General features: G+C 36.8%; 1 protein-coding gene across 4 annotated transcripts in view; it reads right to left on the reverse strand.

Moving 5' to 3' along the window:
* Positions 1-20,199, reverse strand: part of LOC144976262 (axotactin-like) — a 134,296-nt gene extending 114,097 nt beyond the window's left edge. For 2 of the 4 annotated variants that reach the window (XM_078920469.1, XM_078920455.1), the window contains exons 1-2: positions 19,963-20,123; positions 14,968-15,290 (exon numbers count right to left, since the gene is read on the reverse strand). The gene's annotated coding sequence lies outside the window, so the exon portion shown is untranslated. Of the gene's footprint in view, positions 1-14,967; positions 15,291-19,962 lie in introns of all 4 variants that reach the window. The other 2 variants (XM_078920463.1, XM_078920476.1) reach the window with 2 other exon arrangements.
* Between the last annotated feature and the right edge of the window lie 505 nt (positions 20,200-20,704).

The raw sequence follows: 20,704 nt of genomic DNA on the forward strand, positions 1-20,704 counted from the left end.
AGCGATAGAAAAGCTGTTGACGATACCTAGTTTATTCAGTATTAATAAAGATAGTATTAGTATTCCTACTCTTAGGTCCCAAACGTTGACAATAAGGATGTTTCCATTTACAATTTCAGCCCCAGGCAGGTCTTTCTCATTTTATTTTTACTTTATCAAATTATACGCGAGTTAATATTTGATGTCCAACATGTCATCAATTCGACAATATCCCAAAGCAATTACAGTAAATTTTGTAGTACCAATATCTGGCCTTTTATCCAAGGGGCACTGGGACCTCTTTTGTCACGGTACCCGACAAAGTAATGAACTGTCGTGGGCAAAAAGAATGCAGTATATGATATTATTTGGCGTTTTTATAGATAAATACTGCCATTGCACAGAGAGAGGCTTCGAAACTGGGGCTTGGTCAAATGAATTAATCCCATTTTGTGTACTTGAATAGTGGAAGGCCGGTCTTTGATTTTAATGCCGAGTGGGCCAGAGGGATAGAGGAGGGGGAACTATTTCATTAATGGGATATTTTCTCAATGAATATTGTACTCATTTCTGAAATGAGAATATGATTGGAGAGAGAGAGAGAGAGAGAGAGAGAGAGAGAGAGAGAGAGAGAGAGAGAGAGAGAGAGAGAGCGCATGGATTTATTAATACTACATGAGACACAAGCAGTTGCCACAGGGTGAAAATAGTTCCCACAGAGACTCATTATGAAAAAAGCCTCCTATAAACTCCAATGGTCAGTTAGCTCCCTAGGGGACTGTTAAAATTCAATACAATTGATAATAACTTTTTGAGTTTCAAAGAATGACCCAATTGGGTCGAGAAACTTTATTATTACGCACGCTTTAGGCATTGGGAATTACTTAAGGAATTACTTTAGGGCACGTAATCACATCTAATTAAAACTAGATATTGTACAAAACTACCAATTTACAGTGGCATCTCTTATGGTCACTCTGCCAGCTAAGGTTTATTCAAACATTCTCATTAACGGTTCCCAAACTTGTGGACAGTTCCGAAGCCGTCCCCAAGCCTTATAATATGGAACTGTGCATATTATTATGACGCTCCGGATTGAAAGCGGTTAATTTTGAGAGTTCCAAATACTCACTGGTTGACAATTTCAAGATATAAGCCAATTGGCAGCTATCAGTTGCCTTTTCATTCTTGCATAGAACATGAAGCCATGCTCACAATGGACACCGATCTTGAGTCCAATCATTTAAAAACGTCAATTTGATCATGAGACGTGGATAGTTTTTTGGTAAACATACAATCTACTCCAGTGGATTGTCTCAAAGCCATATCAATGCCTACTCTGCCAATATAATATCATTCTCTGGTAAACATCGCAACCTGTTCAAACTCCCATGAAAAGAATACAGGTAGTTGAAGAGCAATTAACTAATATGATTGACAATAAAAGAAGAAGAAAGATGAAAAACTAGGGAAAAGGACATATTACAAGTATGTAGACTGTTGCCGTCTAGTTTCATATATTCCAAGCTGACATTACGTTTTTCTTTAAAATCATTATCAACATCATCATCATTATCATCATCCTCACCATCATCATCATCATCATCATCATCATCATCATCATCAACATCATCATCATCATCATCATCATCATCATCATCATCATCATCACCATCATCACCATTATTATTATTATTATTATTATTATTATTATATATTATTATTATTATTTTCATAACTATTATCATTATTATTATTATTATTATTATTATTATTATTATTATTATTATTATTATTATTATTATTATTATTATTATATTATATTATTATTATTATCATAACTATTATTATTATTATTATTATTATTATTATTATTATTATTATTATTATTATGGTTAAAAAATGGTTAACAAAAATGGTAAAAATTTGCTGATTTCCCTCTTTAAATGATACTGATCTATCACAAAGAAAAATTCCGCCTGGTCTAAATCAGACTCAAGACCATACCATAGCTGTGAAAAGAAGTGGAAGAATGAAGCTGATAGTTTTGGGGTAAATAAAACAAAATTAAGTACATGTCTGGTGACAAACTCTTATAGCCCCCCCCCCCCCCTACCTTTCCCCCCGAGGCCCCATCTTCAAATCTCTTCCTAAAATAATATTATATAAGCATGAATGGATAAATGCATCAGAAGAAGAATAAAATGCTAAATATGGACTAACATATTTGAAAAAAGGGAGACTGTGAATCGTTGACAGAATATTGGTTCCAAAGAATCACATTAAATAATTAATTGTGTGTATGTTGTGTATGTGTGTGTGTGTGTGTGTGTGTGTGTGTGCGTGAGAGAGAGAGAGAGAGAGAGAGAGAGAGAGAGAGAGAGAGAGAGAGAGAGAGAGAGAGAGAGAGGCGGGAAAAGAGGTGGGGGGGGGGGGTATGTGTTATAATTAGGAACATTAAGAAGCTACAAAAAATATTTCCACATTTTCATTTAAATTAATTTCACGTGTGCATTCAGTAGTAACGTGAGAATGAAAATACACAATAAAGAGAAAAACTGGCATTCATTCATTCATTATGAATTGAGCACGCGCACGCTCCGAATGAGTGAGCAGTACGTTACTGAAGCCTGAGCTGATGTTGATAACCAGAGCTTTAGCCAGCCTATTGGGATCCTAGAAGATTTATGATGTGGTGTTCCTTTCGATCTGAGCAATATGAAGGTCGTAAAATTTGCACACCATGGAATAAAGTGTGACTACATTGTCATTGATCGGATTGTTATTGTTCTGTTGAACACAGTGGCATTCAGACTGTGTGGTGTGCTTTGTCGACAGTGGTTTGGGTTTTGGTTTACACCAAATACAGCGTAGTAAATAAGATTATCGATTTTCGGTGTTGATTAAGTCAAAGGTTTGCGTACGCATAGTATTATTTAGAATTTGCATTTGCGTGTGTGTATCTGTGTGTGCGTGCGCGCATGCGTGTGGTAGTAAGTGGATATATTCGTCTTTGATTGCATAAGGATGGGTGAGTGGGAAATTTGCATATGGTCACGAAGTGAGTTTATTTATAATTTATCGATTTGAAAAGTTTCCGTGGCAGTTTGTTACGATCAACCTGTATCATGGAACGCATGTATGCTTACTTACCACACATGAAACATAAATCATACACTGTGTTCAAAGTCTTGATAGATTAATTATTACACTCCCGTTTTCACACGATTTATTTTCAAAGGCGTAATTCCCATTTTACACATTGCGCATAGTTTGGTCTAATAAAATAAAGCTCCTATTATTTTTATCTCTCGGTTATTGAGGCAGCTGATCAAACCACAAAAGGATGTATTTATTTTCATTAAATCACATAGTCTTTCATTATATCAACATATCTATCACAATGTTTAAATCTTTAGTGATAAACAAGAGAAAATGTATACAGGAACCCATTAAATGATAACTACGTCAGTCGAATTAAACAAGTTTATCAAATTTCAAACCCTGAACATCAAATTTAACAACACACAACAACATAATTAAAGTTGTTTTTTTTGGGTTTTTTTTTTTGGGGGGGGGGGGGGGGGGGGCGGGGGGGGGGGGGGGGGGAGTTGTTTTTGTTTTATGGAATTGAAGTGACCGGGTTGATAAGGCATTGAACTGTAACCTGAGAGTCCCGATTTCGAGCATCACTCCCATAATTTTTTTCTTTAACTAAAACTCTCGACCATCCAGTCTGCTTATTAAAAGTTGGCCTATTTGCATGAATTCTTGCCTTTGCTCATTGTTGATTAATATTCCCCTAGAAATACATTGATGATGGAACGGCTATTTTTTCTTCTTATAGAAGGAACGAAGTTCACGTCACTCAGATATTTGTTAATATTTTTAGACAGTCTGTTACTGATAAGTTCTCAGTAAGTTATGCCAATCATACTATAAACGTTTAAAGATTACATGCAGTTTTGTGTGTTGGTATGTTCAAGTTGTGAGGATATTGTGAGCGTTTCAGCTAAACGCATAGCATCAATTGGGGGAGATAATATCAATTGTTGGTGGGTAGGTAAAGTTAAATTGATTTTTTCTCGCATGAAAAATCTATCTTTTAACAGACATTTCTTTCTTGATTGTTTATCAAAACTAGGCATGCTAAAAGGATAACCAATATAAATTCGAGATTGCGTTTGATTTCTCTGGTTTCAAACCAGAACAGCATTGAAGTTGGGATGTCATTGGACACACTGCTTAACATCAGAGCCAAGACAGTGACAAATTACTCACTGCTCGCATTCCATCAAGGGTGCCATCTATTCTCGCGGATCTTTGTTGGGACAACATTTCAATGCTTACATCAAGTAACGGGCTGAAGTTTTTGCTGTTCATTTTTTGTGCTTGTTTGTTGTACTTTTCTTCTTCTTCTTCTTCTTCTTCTTCTTCTTCTTCTTCTTCTTCTTCTTCTTCTTCTTCTTCTTCTTCTTCTTCTTGTTTGCCAGGCATAAATATCGCATCGATTACCTAGCCATCCCGACAATTGAGACCAATATACTCTACCGACATCAATTCAATATTAATATCGTCTGCAATAAATCATATCCCGGGGGTGTAGTATAAAAGTCCGTATCGATACCCGAATTGTATAATAATAAATGGGTCAGTGTTATTCCCCACCAGCAAATGGTCCACACAAGGGGGTATCTTAACGATGGTTGCAAGGCTATGATATTATATGTAAATTATATTAGTAGGAGGTAGGAAAGGGGGGGGGGGGGGGGGAGAGAGAGAGAGAGAGAACGGTCAATGATGGACAACACTACTTGAGCTTGATCTTGAGTTATTATATGTAATATATATATATATATATATATATATATATATATATATATATATATATATATATATATATATGTAAAATCCACTAAATGTGCTAAAATAGAGTTTACACAGCAGCATCACTTAATATTTATTACGAGACATGACACCGGTTTGGCGCTTACAAATTAGTTTTTGACAGAGAGAACAGTAGTGTTTGAAATTTCACCTTTAAAAACCAATGGCAACGCTATTACTGGCGTGGTGAAAGAATGAGAGAAAAGAACTCTTTCAAAGAAATGAGCTTTTCACCATCCAAAGTGGGATTCGAACAATTAATGAACTTACCGATCCGAAGGCGATAGTCATATCAGAAGACCACAGCATATTGATAATAATATATCACCACCACCACCACCACCACCACCACCACCACCACCACCACCAATATCATCATCACCATCATCATCATCATCATCATCATCATCATCATCATCATCATCATCATCATCATCATCATCATCATTACCGTCATCAAAACAATGTTCTATATTTTGATATTGGCATCATTAAACCAATAAGTATCTTACCTCATTGGACATTGCCATTGCAAGCAATAAAACAAGGCATGAAATGCGAGCGAAAGTCCTTAGCGTTCTTAGTATCATTCGTCCAAACTACCCAACAAATAGTGTTTGGGTCCCACGGAACCGTAATTAATTCCAGGGTTTGAACCGTAAAATGAACGGTAACCGTAATATTTAATTGCGACAATAATTTTGATTTGACGCGGACATGTAACATATAAATTTTCATGGATCTAACTTTGACCCGTTATCGAATGCCCAGATGAGATTTAAAGAAAAAAAAACAGAAACAAAACAAAACAAAACATTTAAAAAGACCGAAATCAATAAAAAACAAAACAAATACAAAACAAAACTTTAAAAATTGCAGACACCCCCCCCCCCCTCTCTCTCTCTCTCTCTCTCTCTCTCTCTCTCTCTCACACACACACACACACACACACACACACAGACACCCATACTCTCTCTCTCACACACACACCCATACTCTCTCTCTCTCTCTCTCTCTCTCTCTCTCTCCCTCTCTCTCTCACACACACACACCCATACTCTCTCTCTCTCTCACACACACACACACAAACACACACACACACACACACACACACAAACCTTCAACTCTAATCCTAATTGTTCAGATCCGTGGTGGGTAAAACGAGAATTCTACCGATTGAGTTTAACTGGAAATCTTCTCCCTGCCTCCACTATTGGTCATTTTTATTTTTTTGGTGTGCGGTTGTCTTGTTACTTGTATTCTTTTAACAATCTCTTTGTCAAGCTTAGGGCGTACTCATGTTTAAATCTGGACAATAAGACATGGTGCTGGACCCCCGCCAGGCTGGATGTAAAACCATTCGTATTAAAAATGGATGACGTGGTCATCTTGACCCAGACTTGGGAATTTATACGTATTAATGTATTAACCTAAGGTTTCACGTTTTCCAAGATCGTAGACTATTATATGTGTTTGTAATGGGATGTAGTCTCGGTATCTCGTATATATCTATGTTTGAGTAGTATATAATGCAAAACGAATGTTTTTCTTGAATAAGAAAAACAAACAAGCAAACAAAAAGACATGAGCTTTTATATAGCGGAATATCCACTAAACGTGGTCAAAGCACTTTACAAAGTGTCCCTGACCAGCAGCAACACGTAGCATGTGGAATGAGACATGACACCTGCTAGGCAATATTACATTTTTTTCCGACAGAGACATCCCTGTTAACGGCCAGGTATTCATTTTACACCTGAGTACGGTTGAGAGAATATGAGTAAAGAGCCTTTTCCAAGGACTCAACGATACTCCGAGCGAGGCTCGAATCCAGGACCTTCCGATCCAACTAAGAGGGGCAATGCAAAACCGCCCATGATAAAAACAGCATTCGTGCTTCCCAAATCTTTGTTCTAAATTAAAAAAAAAAAAAAAGAAATACAAAACAAAATATGAAAAGTTCCCTTAGAGCCATAATTTCCACAAAGCTGGAGCTTATCCTAGCCACCTTATAAATAGAACACCCATTTATCACAATGTGCTTAAAATCTCGACACGGTTTTATTTGGGTTTAGCTCAGTAGATGTCCTAGGTTAAGCTACTGCTGGGTGAATAGTAAACGTTTCGACTGAACACAGGTTGGAACCAGATCCGTTTGCATAGGAGCCGAGTGTGTTACCAATGAGTTTTCCAGAGCTCTTTAAATCTCAAGTACGTTGGAAAAAAACCCAAAAAAAAAAAACAAACTAGAGTTAAAAAAAGACAAACAACAAACTCTTCATCAAATGCGTTTCCTGTAAAGTACGGCAAGGAAAATTATCGAGATGTTTATCAAACATCTTTGTTACCACACTACAAATCATGAACAGACGGAAGGAATCAATTCTGATGTCAATTGTCATAACATTATAGAGATGCCCCTTGTTGAATGGGCAGTCCGTTATCGGAGCAGGCAGTATGAACGTGAAACTCCTTTGATGTTTGTCGTCCTGTCAATTCCAATACACAGTACTCCGGACAGGCCTGACAGATTGAATGGACCATTGGTCATATGATCAAATACAAGGGGGTTGGCATAAGGACTTGAGGGGTGGGGATTGTGTAGTCGAGCAGATAAATTGAAGAGAAACAAGAAGAGGAAATCAATTGCGTGGGCGTAGGAGTATAGAAATTAAGAACGTAATGGCGGTATGAGAATTGTTAATATAGGGATCAAGTTTGTAACACATCTTGCTATAAAATTGATAGCTTCACACTTTAACCACAAAATGTACAGGAAATCTAGATAGGTTTAGCGATTTAATATCACGAAACTGCATTGTTTGCAAGTTACCGTCCCCTTTTATAATATAAATGAAATAAATAAATAAAATAAAATTCCCTTTATTCATACCATAGAGGGGGGAGGGGGGAGGGGGGAGGGGGGATTTGTCTCTAGGGTCTATTCCGAGGGAAGACAGGAATAATCCAGGCGTCGGCCAAATTGCAGCGCCGCAAATTGAGCTAGGGCGAGGTGACATGCTCAAGGCCACACATTGCAGCGGCGGGCGATCGAACTCGGTACCTCTCGGGTATGATGCAAAGACCTACCGCTGAGCCACGCTGCCCCTTATAATAACGTAAACAACCATCATATGTTATGCCATCTGCTGCGTAGATATTTGCATTTTTATGAAAGACAACGAAAGGTTCTCAAACTTAAAAAAAAAAAAGAAGCCTTAGACAGTTTTAATGCAACGAAACTGAAATATCATAATCTAAAAGAAATCGGAAGCTAAAAAGAGACTTGAGTTTCATATCATGTATTGAGGTAGGAAAGGGACAGTATTTCCATAGTGTACCTTATCGGATTAATTGACCAGATAAATGGGGCAATTTACCGTGACAAGATAAGTATAGTGGGCAGATAAAAGGGATAAAGACAACGTCGGCGTAGTAAATTTAAAATTCAAAACAGTTAAAATATAAGGGTTCATTCTTTCATCAAGGTCCAAACTGCACATAGTGTCGTTGTTAAATACACGATCGATATTCTTATTTAACTATAAATTAAATTGTTACTCTAGTGGTCAGACAACCACGTCAGGAAGCTTGTTTGTGGGAGAGGATCGACTCAAGAAAGGAATACAATCAACGCAGAGATACGAACAGCCAAATATACTGGCGAGGAAGTATGTCTATAGCCAATGGTTTCACGACAGATTTCTTGACGACGACAGATTTTAAGATTGTTTTCAAACAGGACGTCAGTAGTGTCCCTGCGTGACGTGTACTTTCTATCGAAACAATTATAGATAAGAGGAAATGTCTGTCATTTGTTGTGAAGATTGATGTGGCATCTTTTTACAGTTGTTGATAATGTCGTTCAGCAGGTCTTTAAAATGGTTCTTGTAGCTAGCGCTTTCTTTGTACGAATTGAACATTGTGGTTCGTGACACAATAATGTGGTAGCAATAACTTTCGATGACGTCAAAATAATATTGGAAAGGATTTATAAGATTTTAATTAACGTTTACGCAGATTTAAATGTAAATAATTGGCAAACTTTAGAGACAGGCATGTTTCATTGTTTTGTAACTGTAGTTTCCTTTTTGCATATCGGTCTGTTAAATTTGATGATACGTGACAGAAATCATTTTTAAGGAGATAAGGTAGGTACTGACGTGTACATATGCAAATAAGTGCACGTCGGTAGGTTAATCAATATTATGTAATCAGAGACATTTGAAAGTAGAGTATTGTTGTAAAATGTATCCTAATATATCATAATCACCCCCCCCCCTTTCTCTCTCTCTCTCTCTCTCTCTCTCTCTCTCTCTCTCTCTCTCTCTCTCTCTCTTTCTTTCTTTCTTTCTCCTCTCTCTAATGACCCTGACATTTCGATGAACCTGTGAGCTTCTTATATATACAATGAAAGCTAAGACATTTGACACCGTAGCTCCAGCCTACCTCATCACGAATGCAACAAATCGAATGAGCAACCTTTGTCACACAATGTCTCCGCGAGAGTGACAAAATAGGGATTGGAATGGACGTGTGAGTGCATGTGTATGGGCGTTGTGAGTTGTATGTAAGCAATGTGTACGACGAGCAAGTTATATTGTGTCTGGTTAAGACTCTAGAGCTTGCTGAGCCATCAATAGCTAGATTATTAATTCTAACCTAACAAAATGGACGGTTCAAGTTCAAGGGGTTCCTATTATCAATGCATACCAATTGTATTTTGCAATCATATTAAAATTTAAGCAAACAAGTGAAGAACTCGCAATATGTGCGGAGAAATAAAGGCTATTATGAACAGGCACTCATCTGTTTTAATTATTATTCGACTGCATTGTGGAAATTAATATAGATCGAAACGTATCTTTTGAGCCATCAACGATAAAATCGATCGGATAGTAAAGTCTGAAGGTGCGCGCAAATGAATCTGGCAGCAGAGTGGTCACATGGCGATTCTCAAGACCAAGGTCAAATTAAGGTCGATCAAATTGGCTTAGCAGATATTCAAAATATCCATTTGAGTCAACGGGGATAGAATTACCCTTAATTGTTTTTCAAAGGTTGGTAAGTTACTCGTTCGTATTACAATCTGTTAAGAATAGTTTTATAATTTGCCCGTTGGTATAAATTTAACATGGGCTGTATGGAACAATGTTAACCCCAAATAAGAATATATTTTCTACTTTTTTTAATGGATTATGTTTTCTCATTCTTACACATCCTCTTTTCCTTTTGTCACGATTGAAACAGACGGTAAGAATCGCTATTTTAGTTTTTAAAAGTCAACCTCAAGAATTCATGTAAATGGTTAATATTGTAAGCTAGTCTGTCAAATCTGACTCTTTATGATTGCTTAAATTAATCATTAAGCAACAGTCGAAACCAACAGTAATCAAACGCATGTATCACGTAATCAAACTGACCCGTCCCGAATTCTGATGGATTCTGGGGTTTTTTCCCCCTCTGTCCATAAAGCATCACTTGAGTAGATTGGTTTATAACATCTGGCGGAAAATAGTATGTCATGAACAGAGGGAAACAACAATGTTTAATGGTACAAAAAAAAACAAACATATTCCAATTCCGTGGGCCTACTGACTCGGAAAGACTATTTTACTTGTGACGTAAGCTGAAGTAATCCAAGAGACGACAACAGTCAAGACAGAATGCAACCCAATCGGTCATCGGGTTATTGTAGATCGTTATGGCAGCAGTATCAACAGCAACGATACGCCGATGAGTTTGTGAGATGGTGGAGATCGATAGCCGTGCCAATCACATCTTCGGCGGTATCGCCAGTTATTATTGACTCAATGGCCTTTATTCAACGGCTTGCGAAGATGTCGGACCAAGCAGAGAAAACTAGAGATAGGAAAAGTGGGTGGTTGGACTTTTCAATGGAGGAGGGAGATGTGATATCAAAATCTTAATATAACTCAAATGTCTGTGTGTGTGTGTGTGTGTGTGTGTGTGTGTGTGTGTGTGTTTATTTTTAGTGGAAGGGGTGTTGAATAGACATAGCATCTCTTCCTTGTGATTTTCGCTGGTACAGAATGATTTAGTAGTACTAAGTCCGAGCACGCAGCCAAAATGGTAATTTCATGTTTCTGAGAAACCAGCAAGCCAACACAAATACATTCTTGTCTTGTGCTTATTTTATGAAAAGAGTAAGACCAATTGCAATATAGTTAACGTCTATGATTACAAAATATGATACAAAACTTTAATATAGCGCCTTCTGTTTTATTAGGATGTAACTATGCATTTAACAAGCTCTTAACAAGCTCAATTTCTGACAGAGAGCTGATTTTGTGCTGACCAATTAATTGACACCCCCCCCCCCTCCCCATTTTTCCCTATTAACAAAAAAAAATTCCAAATAAGAACTCCGTTCGTTCTGCCTTTATTTTCTCTCTCCCTCCCCCCCCCCCCCCCCCCCCCACCACCACCCCTTTAATTGGCCGCTACCTTTTTATGGCTTAATCCCCAACATATGAAATCAGATCAATCTAAAGTAATTAAACGCTGGTGTATGGAATTGTGCCAGTAAAAGAAAATCACGTTTCCTCCTGCAGCAATCAAACAGAAAACAAGACGATCTGCACCATATCCTCTCTTCTGAAAGGAAAAATAGTATAACTGTCATTTCATTGCCTGTCTTCGTCCCTGGCATGTCGCCTAAACACTGTTTTCTCTCTCCTTTTTTTGTTTGTTTGTTTTTGTTTATGAGCAGATTTAATTCTAAGGAATTTCATAAGGTATTCTATACCAGAGAGATATGACAGAAATATATCTTGAACCTTTTGCTTTCATTTTAGTCAGTGAACTTTTAATTAATATTACTACTTGTCAAAATGTGTAACATTTGATACTTCATCGAATTTCAGGCTTTTTGACAAGTTGGGAATTGCAATTAATATCAAACAAACGATATGATATGACGTAAAGTTTTCTTGCAAAAATGACAACGTTGCACGATCAAGGAGTCCTGCTGGCTCAATGTGTAGACTACTTGACTCACGCATAAAAAGACATTGTTCCAATCCAATAAAGTCGAAGTATTGTTTGTTTGGGCTATGCCTACCCTACATGAATAAGGGGATTGATCCAAGTTAGATTTGGAGGGAAGTAACTATACGACAGCATTGGATAACTATTTCTGTCTGTCCCTGGCAGGAGTAACAGGAATAAAGTCCTCCTCTATGAGCGGCCCTATGTCTCGAAAGGAATTATTCTCCTTTCCTTTTTTTTTTTTTTTTGAATTAAAATAAATAAGGCAATTTAAGAATCATGGATCGCGTTTATTTTGTAGCTAATTGGAGGTGAAACTCCACTAGGAAAGCCCTAAAGTTCCTGATAAAACAGCAAAGCAAAAGAGGAAGACGCACGATTACGCTCTCAGCCACTATGAATATAAACCTAATCTTGGGAGAGAAAGGGCTGTATAATAATATTATGATTAAATCGACAGTCGAAGATGAGAAAAGTGAACGAATAGCCACTCGAGAAAAAATTGGAATGGATAAAATGGAAAGGTCAGCTTTGCAGATAGAAACCAAGAATAAAAACCGATGCTGCTAAACATGCTGATCTCGACGGTGAAAAGTCCTTATTAAGGCACATGACATTTCACTGTATAAATGTCATAACAATATTAATATTAATGAATTATTTACCGTTTATCTCGGCTTATTGTACACCTAAAAATAATATACAGCATTATTCTAAGTTGACTCTGTCCAATGGTTACCAGTTTTGACTATCAAAGTAATATATATTGAACATTTAAAATATCATGATCTAATATTTAATATATGAACATTTAAAGAGAATGCATGCCTTTTGAATGGTTAAATTTACATTCCATTTATTTAAAATCTTCTCTATCGGAAGTTGCAACCCGGTGGGCCATAGAAAATAAATCAATTTTTAATTTTGTACATAAGTCGCCAGCATGCTGTCCTTTTTTGTACTACACTCTTGCAATATAGCCAGATACACATTTATACCTGAGTCGAGGGGGCAATGTGTCTGGGATGCCTCATCCAAGGATACAATGACGTGGTCATGTTTCAGTAACTATAATTTATTCAGCATCGATTGATTTTAGCGCTGATCAAATATCGGTACATTAACAACAATAATAATTCGAATATATCTATTTAAAGTGTTGTCCAGTTTTGGACTATGCTGTTTGATAGCGAAAATTTGAGTCCTTGGATAAGGCGTTTAGTCGCATCATTTTATCGCCATACTCACGAGTAACACGAGTCATTGGCTGATAACATCGCTATCTCAGTCGGGAAGAAAAGAATAACAGCACCTTTCACATGTCCTATGTTCAGTGTTGATGCTGGCTTTGGACCCATTGTAAAGCACTTTGATCGCATTTAATTTATTAGATATTGCCTAGATAAAAGCTCACATACTTATCATACTTTTTAAAATCGAAAGTGGTCAAAACTGATCGCTTTTCTAGCGGAAAAAAAATGAGCTGCGATCAGGAGTGTGAACTCATTCCATCTATACGTTATTTACTATGTAGCATTCTGTGGAAAAGTCTACCTTTGGACTTCTACTGATATGTTCAGCTGCCATGGGGGCGATATAAAATAAGGTCCTCCATTGGACTTCCACATTACGACCATAAATCCAACATAAAACCTACAGACTAGTGGAAGGAGAAGGAGGAGGGAGAAAAAGATGGGGGAGGGGAGGAAGGAGGGGGAGGAGAAGGAGGAGGTGGTGGAGGAGGAGAAGGAGGAGAAGAAGAAGAAGAAGAAGAAGAAGAAGAAGAAGAAGAAGAAGAAGAAGAAGAAGAAAAAGCAGGGAAAGGAGGAGGAGTGTTGTAGTGATAGTTGTTATCGCATTATTATTATTATTATTATTATTATTATTATTATTATTATTATTATTATTATTATTATTATTATTATTATTTATTAATGATAATAATAATAATAAGATTGTACATAATAATAATAATAATAATGCTGAAAACTTATATAGCGCTATAACTCCGAGACACCAGACTCTAAGCGCTTAAATTACAAATTACTTTGGCTGAAACATACTCATTCACACACACAGCACACACACACACACACACATACACACACACACAATACAACACACAACACAAACCAAACCTATCTTGCTTCTCATACCATCTACTAAAATCGAAACAAATATGTTTTAAGCGAACGTTTAAAAATAGACAAAGATTCTTTTTCACGAATTCTCTGCGGTAAGGCGTTCCAAATAGAGGGTCCGAAATGAGAAAAGGATCTCATTCCAGCATTTTTCCGAATTCGAGGGACAACTAGTTTTGTGGAATCACTGGCCGAACGTAAGGGGCGGGGTTTTGAATATCTTTCAATTAGTTCTGAAAGGTAGGAAGGGGCAGTACCTTCAAGACAACGATACACTAAAACACAAGCTTTGAATTTAATTCTTTTCTCAACAGGCAGCCAATGCAGGTCATGAAGTAGAGGTCCGGCAGAGTCGCACCTACGCTTCATAAATACTAGTCTGGCAGCGCTGTTTTGGACAATCTGAAGACGTTTCAGATTGTATTGCGAAACGCCAAACAACAGAGCATTACAATAATCCAATTTCGATAGTACGAGGGACACAACCAGGTGCTTGGTCACATCCTCAGATATGAACCGTCTAATGGAAGCAATCTTTTTTAGTTGGAAAAAGAGAGATCTAACCAAATTATTAACCTGATGCTCCATCGACAGTCCAGAGTCTAAGAATGTGCCAAGGTTTTTCACTTTGTCAACAATTTGAATAGAGGCATCCCCCAACTTCAAATCTGTTTCACTTTTCCACTTCCTGTTCCCCACATACAGCACCTCCGTCTTATCATCATTCAGTTTCAGTCTGTTCTCATTCATCCATTTCTTAACACTTTGGATACAATTTTTACTATTGGCTGATACTTCTTGTAAATTTCTCATATTGGAAACGCAGTACAATTGCGTATCATCAGCGTATTGATGGTAAGACAGACCAAAACTTCTGATGATTTTAGACAGAGGGCCAACGTACAAAACAAAACATGCGTTTGGTATAAAAGCATCCACAAAAACTCACCTGGAAACCAATAGTAAATCCAAAATGAAATTCAAAGTGTTTAAGCGGTAAAATCCACCGAAATGACACAACCAGTATTATCCTGTCGTGAAAAATTCAATGAGTGGCGTTAAATTATTAATGTGATATTGAATACGCCCACAGCAGACAAAGCATCAAACTTTGAAATCAGAACACAAATAGAGTCGATTTTAAGCAGACATTACTCCGCCAAAGGAATCAAAGATCCCGGAAATCAATGGTGGCTTGGTACGTTTCCGGTCCGTGTGTTTCCGAGTCTGATACTTTGAAAAGACGGAGGCTCCTCCGGGTTTCTGTAGAATCTGTAATGATTTAGTTGGGGATAGAGGGGCATAATTCAGGAGGGGGGGGGGGTAGATTAATCAAATTTGTAGCAGAATTCGTCGTAGATGGATGCAAAATTGAATCTATATCTTACTTGAAAGAAATACGGTCTGTAACACCAACTTGTGCTAGTTCCCGTTGGCACAGAATAAAAAGAGTAAAGACCTAACTTTATATATTAAAAAAATTCTGCTCCTCTTTACCGTGCAATAACAAATGCAACAACGTAGTGTACTCTTGCGTAGTGTTTATTATTTTCTCATCACATGTCCATCAGAATGGCTTACTTTTTTTACATTGTAAGGTCTACATATTTTTTCGAACCACAGTTTCAAATTGACCCATTTGAGTTAGTATCATTCCCATCCCTCAAGATTTTTTTTCTTCATTTTTGATTATGAGCTTGGTCAAAAAATTATATGGTTTATACAATACAAAGGAAGATTCCGCTTATGATTGAGCGGACGACAAAGGAAGTGAATGCGTGACATAAATATAACGATGATGATTATGATGATGATGATGATGATGATGATGATGATGATGATGATGATGATGATGATAATAATAATAATAATAATTATGGTGATGATGATGCTGATGATGATGATGATGATGATGATGATGATGATGATGAGGAGGAGGAGGAGGAGGAGGAGGAGGAGGAGGAGGAATCTATTATAATACATTAAGTCCAATTACTGTTCCATAAAATTTAGCCATAAATTAAACGTTAACGAAAGAGTTTTAAGTGAAGATACCCAGCGTTACCCCTTTCATCATCTCTAAAGTTGGTATGTATCTGCTCTGCCCCACAATGACAAATTACAAATTTCTTGATCTGGGCCTGATCACGTTTATTTCTGTGAAGTCATATGTTTGAAACTGTTTGACAGAATAGGTATCATCTTAATTGATCCATACTTGATCTTCAAAGTGCCCTGACCAGAATATAAAAATCACGGGTTTTTTTCATGGCCGGTGTTCAGATTTTAAAATACAATAATAGAATTATCTGTTATATTATAGCGCAATATCCACTAAACGTGCCCAAAGCGCTTTATAAGTGGTCCCTGGACAACAGCAACACTTAACATGTAGGACGGGACATGGCGCCTGTTAGGCGATATTACATATTTATCGGACAGAGACGCTGTTAACGGCCAGGTACTCATTTTACACCTAAGTATGGTGAGAAATGTGAGTAAAGAATGAATGAATGAATTTTATATAGCGCCTAGAACCACAATGTGCTCAGAGGCGCTTTACAATGCAAATATAACACAACAATAAATTGATAATTTAAGCATAAAATCTATTATATTGGAATAGCATCAATCAATTTGTAATTTAGTTACCACGCACTGTGCTACAAGATAAAAATTTAGGATACCTATAATATGTAGGCCTAATAGAAATGTTAAACATCCAATGATTTTCTTAAGAGATGTGTTTTAAGTTTCTTTTTAAAATTTTCAAATGTCGGACATTTTTTGAGGGATGAAGGCAGTTGGTTCCATAAGACGGTAACCGACTGGCTAAAAGATCTCTCACTAAAAGACGATCTACAGCCTTTTCCAAGGACTCAACTATGCACTTAACGAGGCTCGAACCCAGGACCTTCCGATCCTAAAGCGAGTGTCATACCACAAGACCACATAGCCGTACATATTACAAATGTTGCTGCTTGACGCTCGAAGAAATAAAGACAAAATTAAAGTTAAATGGAAGCTTCAATTTAATTGACGAAGACAGATGATGTGGACATTTCGTCTTTATTGTTTCAATCATCTTGTTATACTGACAAAGGGCAAACCCGAAACGTCCATGTCATCTGTCATCGAAAATTAAATTGAAGATTCCATTCAATTTTATTACTGATGTTCAAATTTATAACGGGAAATTCAAATGTACCGAAATGTAAGGAAATGCTATTAAAAAAGGAATGTATTTATGGTACCTAATGATGATAATTTCTACTTACACGATCTCTAAAAGAAAATAATGCCATAAAAATATTTATCTCTCGGTATAGCGTGTTATTGCTATTACCAAATCACACACTTTACTCTATCAGGAACACAGAAGCAACAGAGCATGACAAAATAAAATCGTTTTCATAAAAATGAAATAACAAGGTTATCGCTGAGATTAACAACACGATAAAATCTATGCAATTTGTGTGTGTATGTGTGTGTGTGTGTGTGCGTGTGTGTGTGTATGTGTGTGTTGCCTGTTTTGGAATTACTGTGGTAGAGACGAGGGGGGGGGGGGGGGGGGGGGGGGGTACTAAAAGCTACCAATAACCACTTCCTTGTCTAAATACCAAGACCCAAATTAGAATTACGTGTATGTCATGTTAGATACTGCAAATGGATTTCAATCGAGGGGAACTTATTAGGTCGTCTGATAATCCAAATGGTTCTGGGCTCATCAGTGTAATGGAAATTCAAACTAAACGCAAAATATTGTCCATTACAACAATGTTAAATCGGGCCCATAATTGCGTTCGGTTATTAGACCCGCAAATAAATGCACATATGTTCAATGTCAATACAATTTTTAAACAATTAAACATGGGTTTGATAACTAATTTGAAAATAGACAAAATGATTTTCGAGACTTTAAAATCATCGGGCAAAAACAAGTATGAAAACTTTTTTTTTTCGTTTTATTGTTCATTATTTGTTTTTGTTTATCAAATTTTTGTTTTTTTTATCAATTTTTATTAAACCCTCTGTGTACGAAGATTATATCATCAATGCTTGGGTTGTTCAAGTGTTGTCAAAAGTGGCATGATTTTAGTTATAACAAAATAAACATTTTAAAAAAACAAAAATCTATCAGCCTTTTGTTATCAATAATTGAAAATATCATAATATATGTAGGTACTGTCTTCCTGTGGTGTTTAAGTAACCTTTGTTGTTTTTTTTTTTTTTTTTGTTTTTTTCTTGGGAAAACCCTAGTATAATAGAAAATCCTAGAAAAGAAAAGGGACTGGAAACAAACCAGCGTACCTTGTGTTTACATGTACCTATTTAATTTGTGACAGGACAATATCGTATGTCCATTGTGCCCACGATAGTCACAAAGAAATTAACATCGCGGCTAATGGCCAAACAAGGATCTGTAATTGAAGGCACAATCATACAAAGCAAACACAAGAGGTCTTATCATAACCAACTGCAGGTAGATCGTGTAGCCATCTGGTTTGTTAGCACTGATCAAAATGTTTTGCAACTTTAAAGTTGTATATTAAAAACCCGTTTGTGCAATGATATAAGTTAAAAGTGGAAAATAATTTAACATTAGGCCGGCCCCGACACAACATCCGTATTCAGATTATTGTTCAAAAATAGTGCATATAAGTAGCTTAAAATCTCGTTACTATAGCAAACAACCAGCTAAGCCTCACGGAATAGAGCATTTCACAGTCGTGTATATCATTATTACTGTTGTTATAGGCTAACATTATCACGAAACTACCCGTACTGACCAGTTGGATAGGCCACTTAAATCATATCGTATCGCATACACAATGACCAGGTTCCTTATAATCCACAAGACAAACCATTCCAGTGCCTTTAGTTCATACACGGCTAAGGAAATCAGTGCTAATGACGCGTGTTAGAATGAAAAGAAAGGAAAATAAAACACAGAACAGCTACTCACAACTGGTCATATGCTGCAATGATTTAGAAAGGGGTTGTAATCCAAAATACAAACTAATGTACATCGATAGCTCATGCTTGAATTACGACATTGAATTAGAAAACGACATGAGACAGCCAAAACATCCATATAGATCTAACGCAACTGACCGTAGAATAATGTATAACAATAGAAGTAATTGACTGAATCGTGTTGGCGTTGAAGCAACGCAGAGAACTGGGTGGTTAGATGAATGGATGGATGAGTGGATGAATGAAAGAATGAATGAAAGAATGAATGAATGAATGAACGAATGAAGTGGAAATGAAGGAATGAATAAATGAACCAACGGATGGATGAATGGACGCATAAATGAATGAATTAAATGACAATTTCTCGTTTCTGTTGGATGTTTAAAAGACAGAAATTCATATTATGATATTAATGCAGTTGTACGAAATCTTCAATCTTAAACCAGAAACATTGAGTCATGCGGTGTTTGAATTTTTACGGTCGCTTTAGAAAGAGAATTGAACAATGAGGAGTAAGGAGGTTTGTCATTGTAGTGAAATTATGACGAAGGAATTGCAAATATGCAGTGATTGAACGGGTAAGGAAAGTGTAGGTGAAATGAAACACTGTTTAAATAACAAATATATGAACAACATTACATCATAAAATGGCTGAATGGATGAATGAATGAATGAATGAATGAATGTTTGAAGGAATAATTGCGTAAAGGGAGTGAGTGAGGGAATGATGAATAAAGGAGCCAGTCCACAAGTACCCATCAAGAGAGCTAATATTAATAAGTTTCAAGGTAAATAAAAAGCTATTCTTACTTTAACCAAAGTCACATTCTTAACACATGACGGAAGAAATCAAAATGTTGTAATTAATAGAAAGAATAAGGGGGAAAACATCACACACATACACACACACACACACACACACACACACACACACACACACAAAATAGTAAGGTATTTCATAGTTTACCTCAACGCGCTTTTTAATTTCCAATGTGACTGCAAAATGAAACTTAAAATACACACACAGAATCAATGTCGTAATCTCCTAGCGAAAGCACACAGCGAAAATGACATTAGAATTTTATTAGATTACACTCCTGGCTGGCAGTGATCTTTCCGATTCGATCTGATCAGGCATACGACACAAATGCATGAATGAACGTCGTTCGCCTGCTGCCTCGCCTGCTGCTGCTATGATAAAACCAACCACTCCGACGACAGACGATGTGCGTGCGTCGTAAATACGGAGTTAACTACCACAGTCCGTCGCACATGGCTACAAGTTGGTGTATACACCTAGAGAACTACGGTGGGAGGATAAAACGCGCGTGATGTGTTTGTTATGGAAATGGTACCGAATGTTGGTGAGAACACTGGCGAGACACTGATAATAATAGTGGTCAGGGTGAGCAGACTCGTCACAACAAAAAAAAAAAAAAAAAAGGCAGTTCTTCGTCCGTTGCGCCCTTCTATCTATCTATCTATCTATCTATCTATCTATCTATCATTATCTATATTATATATATATATATATATATATATATATATATATATATTATATATATATAATATATATCTCTTTGTTCACATTTTCCCATTTTCTAATAATTATAAGACACTTCATTAACGTGTATTATAACGCTCCCCCCCCCCCTCCCCCCTTCCCACCCCACCCCCAAACCCCTCCGACCACACCATCCTCCACTTGG

This window comes from Berghia stephanieae, chromosome 1 (assembly GCF_034508935.2).
Source record: "Berghia stephanieae isolate SIO BIC M18660-M18661 chromosome 1, UCSD_Bste_1.3, whole genome shotgun sequence".
NCBI classification, from domain to species: Eukaryota; Metazoa; Mollusca; class Gastropoda; order Nudibranchia; family Aeolidiidae; genus Berghia; species Berghia stephanieae.